Source organism: Schistocerca piceifrons, chromosome 1 (genome assembly GCF_021461385.2).
Source record: "Schistocerca piceifrons isolate TAMUIC-IGC-003096 chromosome 1, iqSchPice1.1, whole genome shotgun sequence".
NCBI classification, from domain to species: domain Eukaryota; kingdom Metazoa; phylum Arthropoda; class Insecta; order Orthoptera; family Acrididae; genus Schistocerca; species Schistocerca piceifrons.
Genome location: NC_060138.1, coordinates 658,978,727 through 658,992,019, shown reverse-complemented (window position 1 = coordinate 658,992,019; position 13,293 = coordinate 658,978,727). Strand labels below are relative to the sequence as shown.

Sequence of the window (13,293 nt, the reverse complement as noted above, 5' to 3'; positions counted from 1 at the left end):
TGTAGAGTATGATAAGGGGATCATACCATAACCATTCTCATACTGTAATACCACCTCCTCCACACTTCACTGTTGGCACTGCGTATGATAACAGGTAACATTCTCCAGGCATTCGCCAAATCCAAACCATTCCATCGGACTGCTCCAAGGTGTAGCATCATTCATAAGTCTAAATAACTCATTTGCAGTCATCCACTGTCTAGTGGCGTCACTCTGTATGCCACCTCTAGCATTGCTTAGCATTGACCATTGTCCTGTATTCTTTTTAAATGCCTGCGCACAGTCAGTGTGCCAGCTGGACTGTTGGTAGCTCTTTGGAACTCGTGATCGATATATGAGGTCTGCCTGGTCTTATATTAGTTATGGTTGCACCTTTGCACTTCACAGTAATCACCAGCAGTCACATTTAGGAGGGTTGGAATGTCTCTTGTGGATTTGTTATGGAGGTGACATCCAATTATCAGTCCATGTTCGAAGTCCCTGAGCTTTTTTGACCGACCTATTCTGCTGTCACTGCACCTTCTTTTACTGGCAGGTCTACCATTTGTGACAACTGCTGGTCAATTCTACATTACATAGAGGTGTCCAGATACTTTTGATCAGGTGGTGTAAGTATTTTGTCACAGTAGCATTGCTGCAGGAGTTACATATGAGCAGTGGTCAATCATGGTGAAGGTGACAAAAAATAGAATAGAAAAGACACGTACAAATTTTGTTTTTGTTCATTATATGTTGTGCCATCTTTTAAGAATGCTATTTTATAATGTGAAGGAGGGGTGAATCACTGAACAGATTCCGTGATAATCAGTCATTCTTATAATCGTGATGTTAAAAGATTATATGTTCTAGTGTTTTAAATGTAGACAGTAACAGTACCAATTTAGCATCTTAATTATTTTAGGTGTACATTTTCGTGGAGCCCCATTACTTCCAAGAAGAGCGATGTCTTGCTGAAGTTTCAGGCATGTTTAATTCAAATCTCACCTGAGTGAGGTAATGAAATAGGAAGTTATTGGAATCATATGCAGGAACCGACTCTTCTGATAGGATTCATGTAGCTTTTTAAGTACTTCCAGTATATGCTACAATGTTCCTTCGGATGGTCTGTCTGGGAGTCTCACTGTTTATGTCTGAAGGAGCTACCAGTAGAGTGCTGTTGCTAGCGAGTTCTTTGTTGATATGTCATTGTACCCATTGCTTAAAAACTCATATACTTGACTACCTCCTTGAAATATCACTAATAAGCCTGCATTATAATGTGTAACTCCCAGATTTGTGACCCTATTAAAGGGCTAAAACTAGACCAAAGAAAGTGAAGTATGACAGTGATTGCTGTAAAGTACAACAGTTATGAATAATCTCACTTAGCCCAGTGAATTAAGTGTCCATAACTACTTTCTCAAACAATTGCAATCGCTGTTTCCATGGTTACAAAATTATGAAAGATGTTCTGTTATCACATTGTTACTCACTATAAAAATAAAAACATTAAATAATAGTTCTTCATCCTTTACTTTTGTCAATAACCCACAAAATTATTTATTTTGGAGATAACATTTGAAATGGATGGACACATTGAGTGGCATTTGTGGTGTCATGGGCATCATCCTAAGTCATTGTTCAGAGAAATACTGGTTGTGTTGTTGATTTCCAGAATATGTTTCAGGAATGCAAACTAATTTAACTGACCTTTCCACAGAAACTTGCCCTCTTTCTCTCTTACTTACATTATGACTTTGATTTTGAGATCCATTGGATTTGAAAAAAAACTACAGTAGCTCCTAATAGTCCGGTTTTTATAGTATTAAAAACACTATATTTGGACAGTCAGATAACAATGACCAGAAGGTTACATATCTTGTAAGTGTGTTATTAATAGTTAGTTGTACATTAAATGACTGCATTTCAGAGAAGCAATGTTGAAATCACCATCTGGCCACCCTGATAGAGGTATACTTGATTTTCTTAAATAACTTGTGACTATTGAATGAAATGACAACCATGTCCTTTCCTTCATTCTTCACTGCTGAGTATTTTATCTCATATGACTTTGATAATAACAAGGCATTAAATTCTTACGTTCATCAGTGGGTTGCAGTCTTCTTGACACTGGTATGCATGGAACGTTTAACAAGATAAAATCTGTTGCATTAATGGTGGTAAGTTAATAAATATACTTGTTTCAATAATTACATGCCCATACAGCAAAATTTATATAAATGTGTATGCAAGTTGTTTGGGAGGTACTGTATCATAAGGGATCTGACATTTGTTTATTACATGTTCGTAGGTGTATTCGCAACAGTACTGGAATTTTATAAAGAATGGTAAACTGGTAGGAGCATCTAGTCAATGAATAGATTAACATGTGATACGGATAAATAATGTGCTAGCTATTATTCCTTTAGTGGGAATTGTAAACATTTCATGATGTGTCTTCTTTGCTAAGATGAAACTTTTCATTTTATGAACTGTCTTTTCTTATTACATGTTATTCATAGAGGAAAACATACTGATTACTTTGAGAAATGGTGTGATGGTATGTCTGCTGAAACAGTGTACAGTCACAATTCTGAATAAAAGCACATTTATTTGATGATAATGGAGATAAACAAGATCTGAATTATAGAGGAAGTGTCATACTTTCTGTGTGCACTATTATCCCTCTGCCTTTGTTGTGAGGCTCACTAAACAATTTTTACTTATCCTTCACAGTAGATATGTTTATGGTGATAACTACTTTCAGTTTACAGTTGTTCGTGGATAGGAAAAATGAAGAACTTATATGTGTCTTTATCTTTAATCTTCTCATATACATCCTTGAGATATTTTTCTTCACTTTTATGAGATGCAGGAGAGAGAGAGATTTACTGCAGGGTAAATAGTAATTTTGATTTGTGAAGAGATTGTGAGTAATACAAAATTGCTGTCATATATTTCATACTGCTCTTCATGCTTGAGACACCAGCATTTTAAACCTTTCATACTCTGATTAGTATTTGTTTTTCTACTTTGAAATATCCTGTAATGGAAGTGGAGTATATAGGAGACATGAGTACTGTCACAGCATTGTTGTAATTGACTGTGTGCTTGAGTATTTCCAATATTGTGATCATTTCATAATGATATGCTATTTTTTAAAAAATGTGATCATAATTTTTGTTGTAAGGTGAGAAATGTTTTATCCATTTTTGTAAAGCTTGTAAATATTTCGTGTAAATATATCCTTGTTATTAAAACTGTAACATGGCTTGATTTGTGATGGTTTAACCAGTGAATGTTTCTTTCTGCCTAGCATGCACCTAACAATTAACTGAAAGACCAGGATAAGTTTTCTTGCTTTTGTTATGCATTTCACAGTAGAAACTAGTCCTCTTTTATTAGTTGCAGAGAAATGTATATGTGTGCTTGTACCTCGGAAATAGGTTATGGCTGTGGGAACTGTTGTACAATATTTTTGAATAAAAGATTTTGTTTGCATTTTTGTTTTATTGCTTCTTTTCCTTTTGTTTCCTTTAAGTTGATCCTATTTTTAATTGGAATGCCTTAGACTAACAATAATGATAATGGTTTTTAAATATAAAAGCAGGTTTGGGGCACATAGGAAGCAAATTAAAGCTGAATGGTGATATGTAAAGTGAATTTTGATGCAACAGTTCACTGGCAGTGTTTATGTAGAGACCAGTGTTGTTTACCTTAAATTATTTCCCTTGAAACCCTGTTAATGTGGATGGACTGAACTCCAAACGATCTTCCAGATGTAAATTGTACTTTTCTAGGCATAAATTAATATTGTTCTTCATTTTTTTTTACAGAGTTTTACGGGGTATTTGAAAAAAAAATAGGTTTTGCTGATACATGTCTTGCTTAATCACCATTCTAGAAAAATCATTAAATGATAGTGTGTATATAAGTGCAGAGAGAACTTCTCTTTTTTATCCTTTACTTATACATCTGCAGTTCATGCAGTCAGCATTGTGACATAAGCACATGATATTTTGGGTCAATATGGTTAAATGTGTTGATACAGTAAATTTCACTACTAGTGAATGGCTTCAGATGTTTGGAACACTATTAAGACTGTGCCTTATTCCACACTTAGAAGAAAATACTCTCATTGTTGTAATTATCAGAACTGTGTGCAACCATCATGACTTGCACATAAAATTTAGTTATATGTTATTTTCAAGACTCGTTTGCACTTTCCCCTCACCACTCCTATGTACAGAATTTAAATTATCTAATATTTCCCATTACAAGACATTGTGTTACCATCCCTTAGGACAGAAATGAGTGTACTAGATATTGTCCAGAGTTCAATTCTAAGCATTATCTTACACATAACGGATTTTTAGAAATAAAAGGAGATTATCACTGTGCTCATTTGGTGTAAAACTATGAGTATGTGTGTCAAAAGCTAACATACCAAACACTCAATCACAACAAAAACATTCCAGTTTCTGGAGGAGTTGTAACATTTAGTATTAAAGAATATGAAACATTCCAAATACAAATTATATGGAGGCAATCAAACGAAAATGAGGTAGATGGAAAAAAATAAGTAAGCTGGTTAATACTTCAGACCCTAATAGTCATAACTGTTAATAATTTTACCCCACTGTGAGACATGACAGTAAATGCCTCTATGGAAAATTTTTTGTGGTTACCTACAGAACCTCGGTTGTATCCAGGCATGCACCTCTTCATCTGAAACAAACCAACAGCCATGAATGCGTATCTTCAGGGCTCCAAAAATATTGAAATCAAATGTGGAGAGATCAAGACTGTATGGAGGATGTGTAAGGGCCTCCCAGCGAAAATTCTGCAGCATAGTCAAAACAACCTTGGCAGTGTATGCACCCACCCACATGTTGCCCAGGTTGTTTTAATTATGCTGCAAAAGTTTCGCTTGGGAAACCTTTCATGTCCTCCATACAGATCTGATCTATCACTGTACAATTTCTGTATTTTTGGAGCCCTGAAGGAAGACATTAATGGCCATTGATTTGCTTCTGATGAAGGGATGCATGCCTGGATACAGTCATGGTTCCACAACTGCGAACATTTGTTCATGAAGGCATTGACAGTCTTGTCTTACAGTGCAATGTATGTATTAACAGTTAAGATGATTACTTTTGACGTAATAAACAGTTTACTTACTTTTTTCCATCGGTCTCACTTTCATTTGACTGCCCCATGTATAAAAGAAGCCCATAAGTACATGTAGCTAATGTTTATTGGACTTGTTCGCAGCATTTTCAAAGGATTATATTTAAGATGCTGTACTAAAAGCTCAGCAAAACTGTCAAGTGCTAAGCTGTTAGAAACAGTAATCAAGGTGTGGATTAGAAAAGTAGAATGTTCGCAAAGATGCAGGACTAACAAAGCGAATTCGGAATACACAGAAGATGTAATTGTGTTTCACACTCAGTTGAAGACAATATACTGTGGATTTCAATGTATGTTTTCAATTACTTATGGTGTACTACATTTTCATTTTTGATGGTGGTATTGCCAAGTAAACCCTCTTCATTACCATGTATTAGTTTCCCTTTTAGTTCAGCAACTTCTCTTTGTAGAAAGTATAAATTGTAATCCATGTTAAAAGTGAAACAGCAGTCAGTAGAGTATACTAAGCAGACTTTTCTCTTTTTTTCACCCAAGCAACTACAGTACACCATTCTGACTTGTACAAGTTTGATGCAAAATGCAGCATAGATTCCTCACAGCTTTAATGGTATGTTATTATATATTGATTCACTCTTGCCAAAACAAGGCTGAAGGTGAATATTCATCATATGCTCGACCTTACTGGTTTTGCTGAATTATTGAATCAAAGTTATTTTGTGATGTACATGCGATTGAAACTGGGTAGATGCATTTGCACAAATTTATTTTGTTGGAAATGAACCATTTTAAGCCAGGTTTTTTGTCCCGGAAATAGAGTACAATAAAGGTGACAACTCACATTAAATGTAAAAGTTGGAGACCTGTATAATAAAACTCATGCATACTCAGACACTATAGCTACCTGGACACAATTTGACAATGTGATGTAGACCATGATCTCAGCTACACATCTTGCACCAAGACAATGTAAGTTATGAGAATTGACAATTCTTTTAAGTTTATAAACTTTCAGTATGGCCAGGTAATTGAAAGTTACAAGTGTAAGACAATGAAGAATAAAGCAACTAGCCCTGATTTTATATTAAGTAAATATCTGACAAACACCCAGGGTGCATTTTTGGCACCATAACTGTCATGTGAGAGACTATTTACAATGTGAATGGAGTGATGCTACATAACCATAAAACAGTGGGAATACATTTGGACCAGCCAGTGCTTGACAATAGCAGACATGCACAGTATTTCAACTACAGACCAATTATCATTAGGTGTGCTGATGGACAGATACCAGGAGGCTTCAGGACTCTCATTACATACCAGTGTGCATTCTCCACTCCAGCCACACGTGTTCTGCTCGAGGTTTGAGCTGTGCTATGGTATCTTTTGCTGTGCCAAATATCTCAAGCATTCATCTTGTTCGACCTTCGCGTTTGGAACACTGAATTCTAGTCATTACCACCATTATTCTGTAAGCTAGTGGATGGAGGCTTTCCAGGCCTGTTAAGGTACAGCTAGTCATGGTTAATGAAGTCTTCCACATTTTCAATTTAAGCAAATTTTACTAACACTTCAAGTGACAGTGGTAAATACATGTCTCACAGGTAAACAACTGGAATTACCAAGTATAATTGTTTTTCTCCTGGTTCATTGGTGAGAATATTTACCACCCTATACCTCGTGGTAGACTTAAAAATAGGTAATAATTTGAGCAGGTATATTCATTGCTATTTGCAAAGAGTAAATGCTGGCACGTACTTCATTGTTATGCAGGGAAAAGCCTTTTGTTACTTGTAGAGTCCCTGAAGTAAGGCCTAGGTCAGCACCTATGGCTGACATTGGTAGCGATCACATGTCAGGCAGTGTTCTGCATTTGTCAGGTTGTCTCAAAATGTGTGCTGCTAGTGTTCAGTGCAGTTTCCAGACAGTAATTGCAGTTGTGGCACTTTTCTTTTCATTGATCCAGAAATTAATAAAAGCGAATTTGTCAATTACAGCAACTCTCCAAACCAACAATTATGTGTTAAAAAGATGTATTACAGATTGAATTGCAAGAGAACTCCAACTCGCAAAGACTTAAACTGTCTTGTAGGTTGGTGAGTAGTGACCTAAACTTGGTGGGTGAGTAGAATACGTACCATATCTAATGTTTCTCAATAACTTGCCCAGTCCTACCCAAAAAAGCATTAGTCTTTGGAAGAAAGATGACAATTTGTAGCTACATTGCCTTGTTGGTTGTGTTCCCACAACTCAGCAGTAATAGCTGGAGAGCACAATGAGCTTTCTTATCTATTGGCTATGCGGATCTTCAATTTGGTAGTGATGGATAGACCGAATACAACTTGTCTAATGAGAATCTTTAATCAGACTATTTAAGCGATGTTTTGGAATAACAACTTGTCGGCCATCGAAAAGTTGCTGGTGACTGTGTAGTGTCTGAAAAGGCATAATGTGGACCAAACTACAGGCGATGGTCTGATGACTAAATTTTGATTCTAGTCTCAGGTTCACATTTGAATGATATAGGTCACAAGTTATAAATAAGTAATGACCGAAATAGTGCCAGGAACAGAGTTCAAAGGTTACATTAAAGTGAAGCATGAAGAAGAAAGCCAGTGGCAAAGTAGGTTGGTCGTTATTAGGTAGTGAAAGTAACTATATCAGTGGTTCCTTAACATAACTAGCCTGAACTCTGTTTTGCCTTCAGTCAACAGTAATATAATCATTCCTAATCATTATCATCAGCCATCTGACATCCACTACAAGGCAATATTTTACCATGGTTTGCAGTCTTAAGTAATACCCTTCTACAGTCCTACATGTTTTTAATAGCTTCTACTCATCATCCACTAGGCCATCGTCTCAGTCTTTTCTCAACTCTTGGAATCAAGCAAAGAATGTCCTTGGTCCTCCTACGATTAAGCTAACTAGTTTCATGTCCTTGCACCTCTATGTCACTTTCGCTACAATCATATTCCTGTCTTTCAGTTATTTCTCACTATGCATATCTCTGTTGATCTATTAACTGTTAGCTTTTAGCTCAGGATCTGCAGTTACCATCTGTTTATGGAAGAAAAACCACTAAACAAATGTCAGAAAAAAGATCCTGAGCCAAAAGCCAACAGGTAGTATGTCAACAAGTGGCCATGACAACCTCAACAGTTTTTCAACTCTCTCCATTGTTCAACCCACAGTTTTTGAATCGTTCTTACATTAAAAGTCTATCTCTAATAGCAATTGTCAAAACTGGTAATAATACACACTGATTGTAAACTTTCTGTTTCAGACACACTGGAATCTTTGGTTTAAAAACTATTTAGTTTACCACAAGCATACTTGACCATTTTCGATGTACTGTTTATTTCTGTTACTGCCCATCCTCTCATTTTCAGCTGTTTGAAATATAAAAACTAATCAACGTATTTTAATATTTCATTAATAATTAGTGCAGTACAATGCCATCTGTGAAGGAAAGGTGATCAGATATGTCCTATTAACACACGTTCCTTGATCATTTTCCCTATTTAAGGATCTTAAAACATCCATGTATTTGCTATTTTCTTTGTTTATGTAGGACATGTGTAAATATGCAGAGTATTAATAATGTCAAGTTTATTCTCAACTAGTGAAAAACAATGATACTCCCATTACAACATTTGATGTGCTTTAGTACCAGTTATTCAAATTTTGTCCTGTAGGTTACAGGCAGAATCTCATGGCAAATAATACTTACAAGCCTCTCATAATTTTGGTGGCCGCACTATTGAGCAAACTAATGGAGAGCTATCATTATCTTTGCAACATTTCTCATTTTCAGACATTTGCCTAACTGATCTAAATTTTCTAAATCCCTTCTATGTGTTACACTGTACTTGCTACCAAATATTACTTTGCTTTAAATATTGTAATTTTGTGGAATCTTAATACAATACACAAAGAGTCTATGAAACATGTTTATTTCAGTATATTGAATGAATTTTATTGTGTCAGATCTTGGACCACACTCAGCCCTCAGTAACTGATGTTAGTCTCTTTAGTGCCTTTATAACCGTTCTCTGTCACCTTTCTGCTCCTTCATTCTCAATCCTGGCTCTACAATTTTGAGTTTTATTATCTTGCTGCATTTTTACTACAACTGCATTTTGTTGTTGCATTTTCTTCCCTTCTGTTACTTTCACCAATTCAGCATTAAATGGATGCAACCTTGTGTTGTTTACCAGAATTTCATTTGCTACCAACTTTCAGCATTACCATTCTTTGTTTGAATCCTTCTTGTCTTAGTCTGAGGTTTCGTATGTTGTCTGAGCCTTGGTACCATTTTTTATATGTTCCGTCTTTCTAACATACAGTAGCAGTTATCATTTCATGTAATAAGCAGATATGTTGGCACATTGGCCACCATGTGGCCTCCTGTGTGGCCTTCTGTGCCACCAGCATCCATGGGGAAGTCAACATCGTAAATATAATGAATCTACATGTTAACTATGTATTTTCATACTCTGAAGATTGCAGAATATTAACACAAGTTGCCTTTGTCTAAAATCTCATTTTCACAGTGATTGTTCATACGGACATAAAGTTGTATGAATGAGAATTCAAGGACTGGGTGCACTGCATATCAGTCAGCCTAAGAGTAAGAACTTCTTGCAGTGTTCAGCTTCCAAGTTGCAAGAATATAGGTTTTATGTTGTACAAGGCGGTGTCCCAAATATAGTTTTAATCTTTTTCAGTAAGTAAAATCTCTCAAACATTTGATTTGAGTAGGTAAATAACATAACTACAAATGAAATTAACTTAAACAATGGAAAAAGTAAAGTTTACAACTCACTGTATTGTCAATAGGCATATAAGCAAGACAGAATACTGCTGAGGTTTTTGGCAGATCCTTGGGACTTTCCTTTTTCAAGTTTTTTACAACAAGAAATGAAAATTATGTAGTAGTTTCTGAGGGTGGTTGCTTAATTTACATTTGATAATAAAAAATTATCATGTTATGATTTTATTTAAGATTTGTTACATCAAGAGTAGATGTTGCAGTCCCTCAATATTGTTTTCTTAGTAGAAAAAGTAATTATTTTAAAGTTATCATATATAACACACCTGGTCTGGTAGTAGTACAGATAATGATTTTTATTTTTAAAGGCACTTAAGGATCATGAAACTTCACATTTGTTTTGATGCGCAAAGCAAGTTATAAAGTCTCGGAAGCTACATGATTTGAAGAAGTGTGGTACATAAATCCTCACAAAATGGAAATGTGTGAATAAAATACATTACAAATAAAAACTTTAAGATTGTGATTATTTTGCAAAAATACTTCTTCAAGAGAAACAGATTCAGGCTCTGTGGCACTGTACCTAGTGGTATTGCTGTAAAGATCGTATTTTTATTTGGAAATGTGTCAAAGGAATTATGCCAACATGCCACTCCTAATCTACTCATGGCCATTCTATCATGTTTATCCTTTGGAACTCAAAACTTACACATAATTTGAAAAATACAAATGTAACTATGAACACTGTGCTGTAAAAATGAGTCTAGGTGCTACGTAAAATTTTTGAGAAATCATCTTAGATTGTCTAGTCAAACTAAAATCATACATTAAATAGCCTTTTGCAACAATAATTTATTCCTAAAAAGAAAATATATGCATTATCAAGAGAGGATTCCATGGGAGCTCCATTGAGGGAAAAAAAAGAGAAAAAAAAGGAGAGAGGAGAATATATATTTTGTACACAGCACTGTACATGGAGTTCACCTATGAATTGTTTTTAAAGAATAATAGCACATCATAACACACATATCTGTACTCCAAGAGCAATATTTTTCATAGTACTTAATGCGTATTATGAAATTATATATGTAAAAAAAACCTTCTCACTTGGCTTACCACCTAAAGTATGTCGAATACAGCTCAGCTCAAATGTTAATGTGTAGTTTTAACAAGGATAAACAGTAGGGAAAACATTAAGTTATGTTCTTTGGCAAATCACTTTAATTGCAAATGATTTTAAGAATTATTTCCAATAAATTAGAAATAATTTCTTGAACAAAACAGACAACTCGATCGGTATAGTATTTCAGGATTTGAAGATGCCCAAGAACACACTATGCCAGTGATCTGCCAACTCATTACACTAAACTGTTTATCTGCGTGTGAACTTTGCCCTAAGATAACTATTTAGAGGGGAAAGAAAGCTTCAGTGATACTGTTAAATTACTGCTTACAAGCTGAGACCAAAAAGTCATTAATTCTGGAATACCAAAGGTAAATATTTATTTCACTTATTTCAAAACATGGGAAAGTGTGTTGTGGAATGGCATGAAAACATCATGTATTTCAGAAATGGCACAGACTTGACCATTCTGTTTATGCTGTCATGTATGTGCTTTTGTTGGTGGTGGTCTTGTTGTTGTTTATTGGGTGTGTGGTACAAGGTGTTATTCATTTGTAAAAGGAGAATGATGGAAGCTTACATGTGCTTTTATTTAGATCTGCTTTGTGATTGGCAAATTTTTCCTGTTGCTTGTAATTTGCATGTAAATTATTAGTTGAAACTGAAATGCATGATAACAGAAAGTGCTTCAACTATTCAGAATATGGGAATAAGTACAGTGCTATAAAAGAAGTCTTTTTCACATAGATTTGTTTGAATTGAGACAGTTTTATTCAGTCCATTGAAGAAGTGGAGGAAGAAAATATTATACTTCCATTTGTGCTTGATTTGCAAATATTAACATTTATTGCGTTTAACAGTGTAATTAAGCATTGTTCTGTTATTTTTTAAATGTGATAACATGTAAATAACACTAATATTATGTTTGAACAGTGGTGAATTCAAATTCCCGTGCAGCCCCCAGTGATTTAGGTTTCTCACTGTTTCCTTCTATCTAGTCATGGAAAAACTGCTTTTAATTCCCATTCTGTCTACAATGCATCTTTTACTCTATTTTTAAATGGCTAAAATGTCATTTATTTGCAAAAGTTCATATTATTGCTAACTAGCTAATCTGCATTGAAATATAAAATGGAGCTTCTATTGATTGCAGTCTGTGGTTCAAACTCAAGCTTCAGGAGGTGAAATTTTTAGTATTGCTGATAGGCAAATATGAAAATATCCAAACTTTTGGACCTATTAGTTCCTTCCTTGGATAGGAGAGGAGGATAGCTTGAAGAAGGTTAAAAAGGAAGGACGGCTCACACAGACCATATAAAAGGAATCACTATTTTGAGGATGACGGAAGATAAAGATGAAGAAGTTTCATATCTGTCTATATTTATATTTCATATAGTTTCCATGAATTATGAAAGGTAAATGTTGGGATAGTTTCTTTGACATAACACAGTCAATTTCCTGACCCTAGTTCAACCTGCGCCTGTAATCCATCTCTCATTACTTCATCATTGTTGGGGCTTTAAAACTCCTAATCTTTCCTTTTAAAGAAAGATCATCCACAGTAGAGTTGCAATGAACAAACTATCAAATATGCACAAGAATAGAATAAAAACAAAAGTCTTGTGAAACTTTGTGTTTTTGATGGTACTGTGTGGTTTTGTGCAGAGAGAGTGGTATACATTTAAGATAGTGATATACTGTTATATCTGTTGATGACTCTCCTCTCAAGATGATATATTGCACTGTGCCAACCAAGAAATCCTGAAGCCAGTCTCAAATTTCATGCGATAGCCCATATAATTGCTCTTTCATTAATGAGTGTTGGTGTGATACTGAGTTGAATGCTTTCCAGAAATCAATACACATGGCATTCACCTGATTGTTTTAATCTGTGGCTGTCAGGAGGTCAGCAGAAGTTTGATTTCACATGACCTATGTTTTTGAAATCCATGCTGATTGTACGGAGGAAGTCATTTTGTTTGAGGCAGGAGTTAAATTCCATTGCAGTTTGCAAAATTCAGAGGAACAGTTTCCCTAAGAATAGACTGTGCGTAATACTCATAGCTAGTGCCATTTATCTCAAAATCTGTGCAAAATCAGTGAATACTGTAATGTGTTGTTATTCCTGTATTGTTGTTTGGCATTTTACTAAACATATTTGTGTCAAAAAAATTCTTATTCTGTGAGACTGTTGACTGATCAGGACTTAAAATTGGTAGATCTGTAGGGGGACCTGCTGTTTAATATGGACTCTGAACCAAGACGCAAA

General features: G+C 35.0%; 1 protein-coding gene across 2 annotated transcripts in view; it reads left to right on the top strand.

The window, feature by feature from the left end:
* Positions 1-13,293, top strand: part of LOC124805447 (calcium-independent protein kinase C) — a 236,400-nt gene that overhangs the window by 22,742 nt on the left and 200,365 nt on the right. Inside the window, exon 1 of one of the 2 annotated variants that reach the window (XM_047266020.1) lies at positions 11,350-11,395. The exons of the other annotated variant lie outside the window; for it this stretch is intronic. The gene's annotated coding sequence lies outside the window, so the exon portion shown is untranslated. Of the gene's footprint in view, positions 1-11,349; positions 11,396-13,293 lie in introns of those variants that run through there. 2 annotated transcript variants of the gene reach the window in all.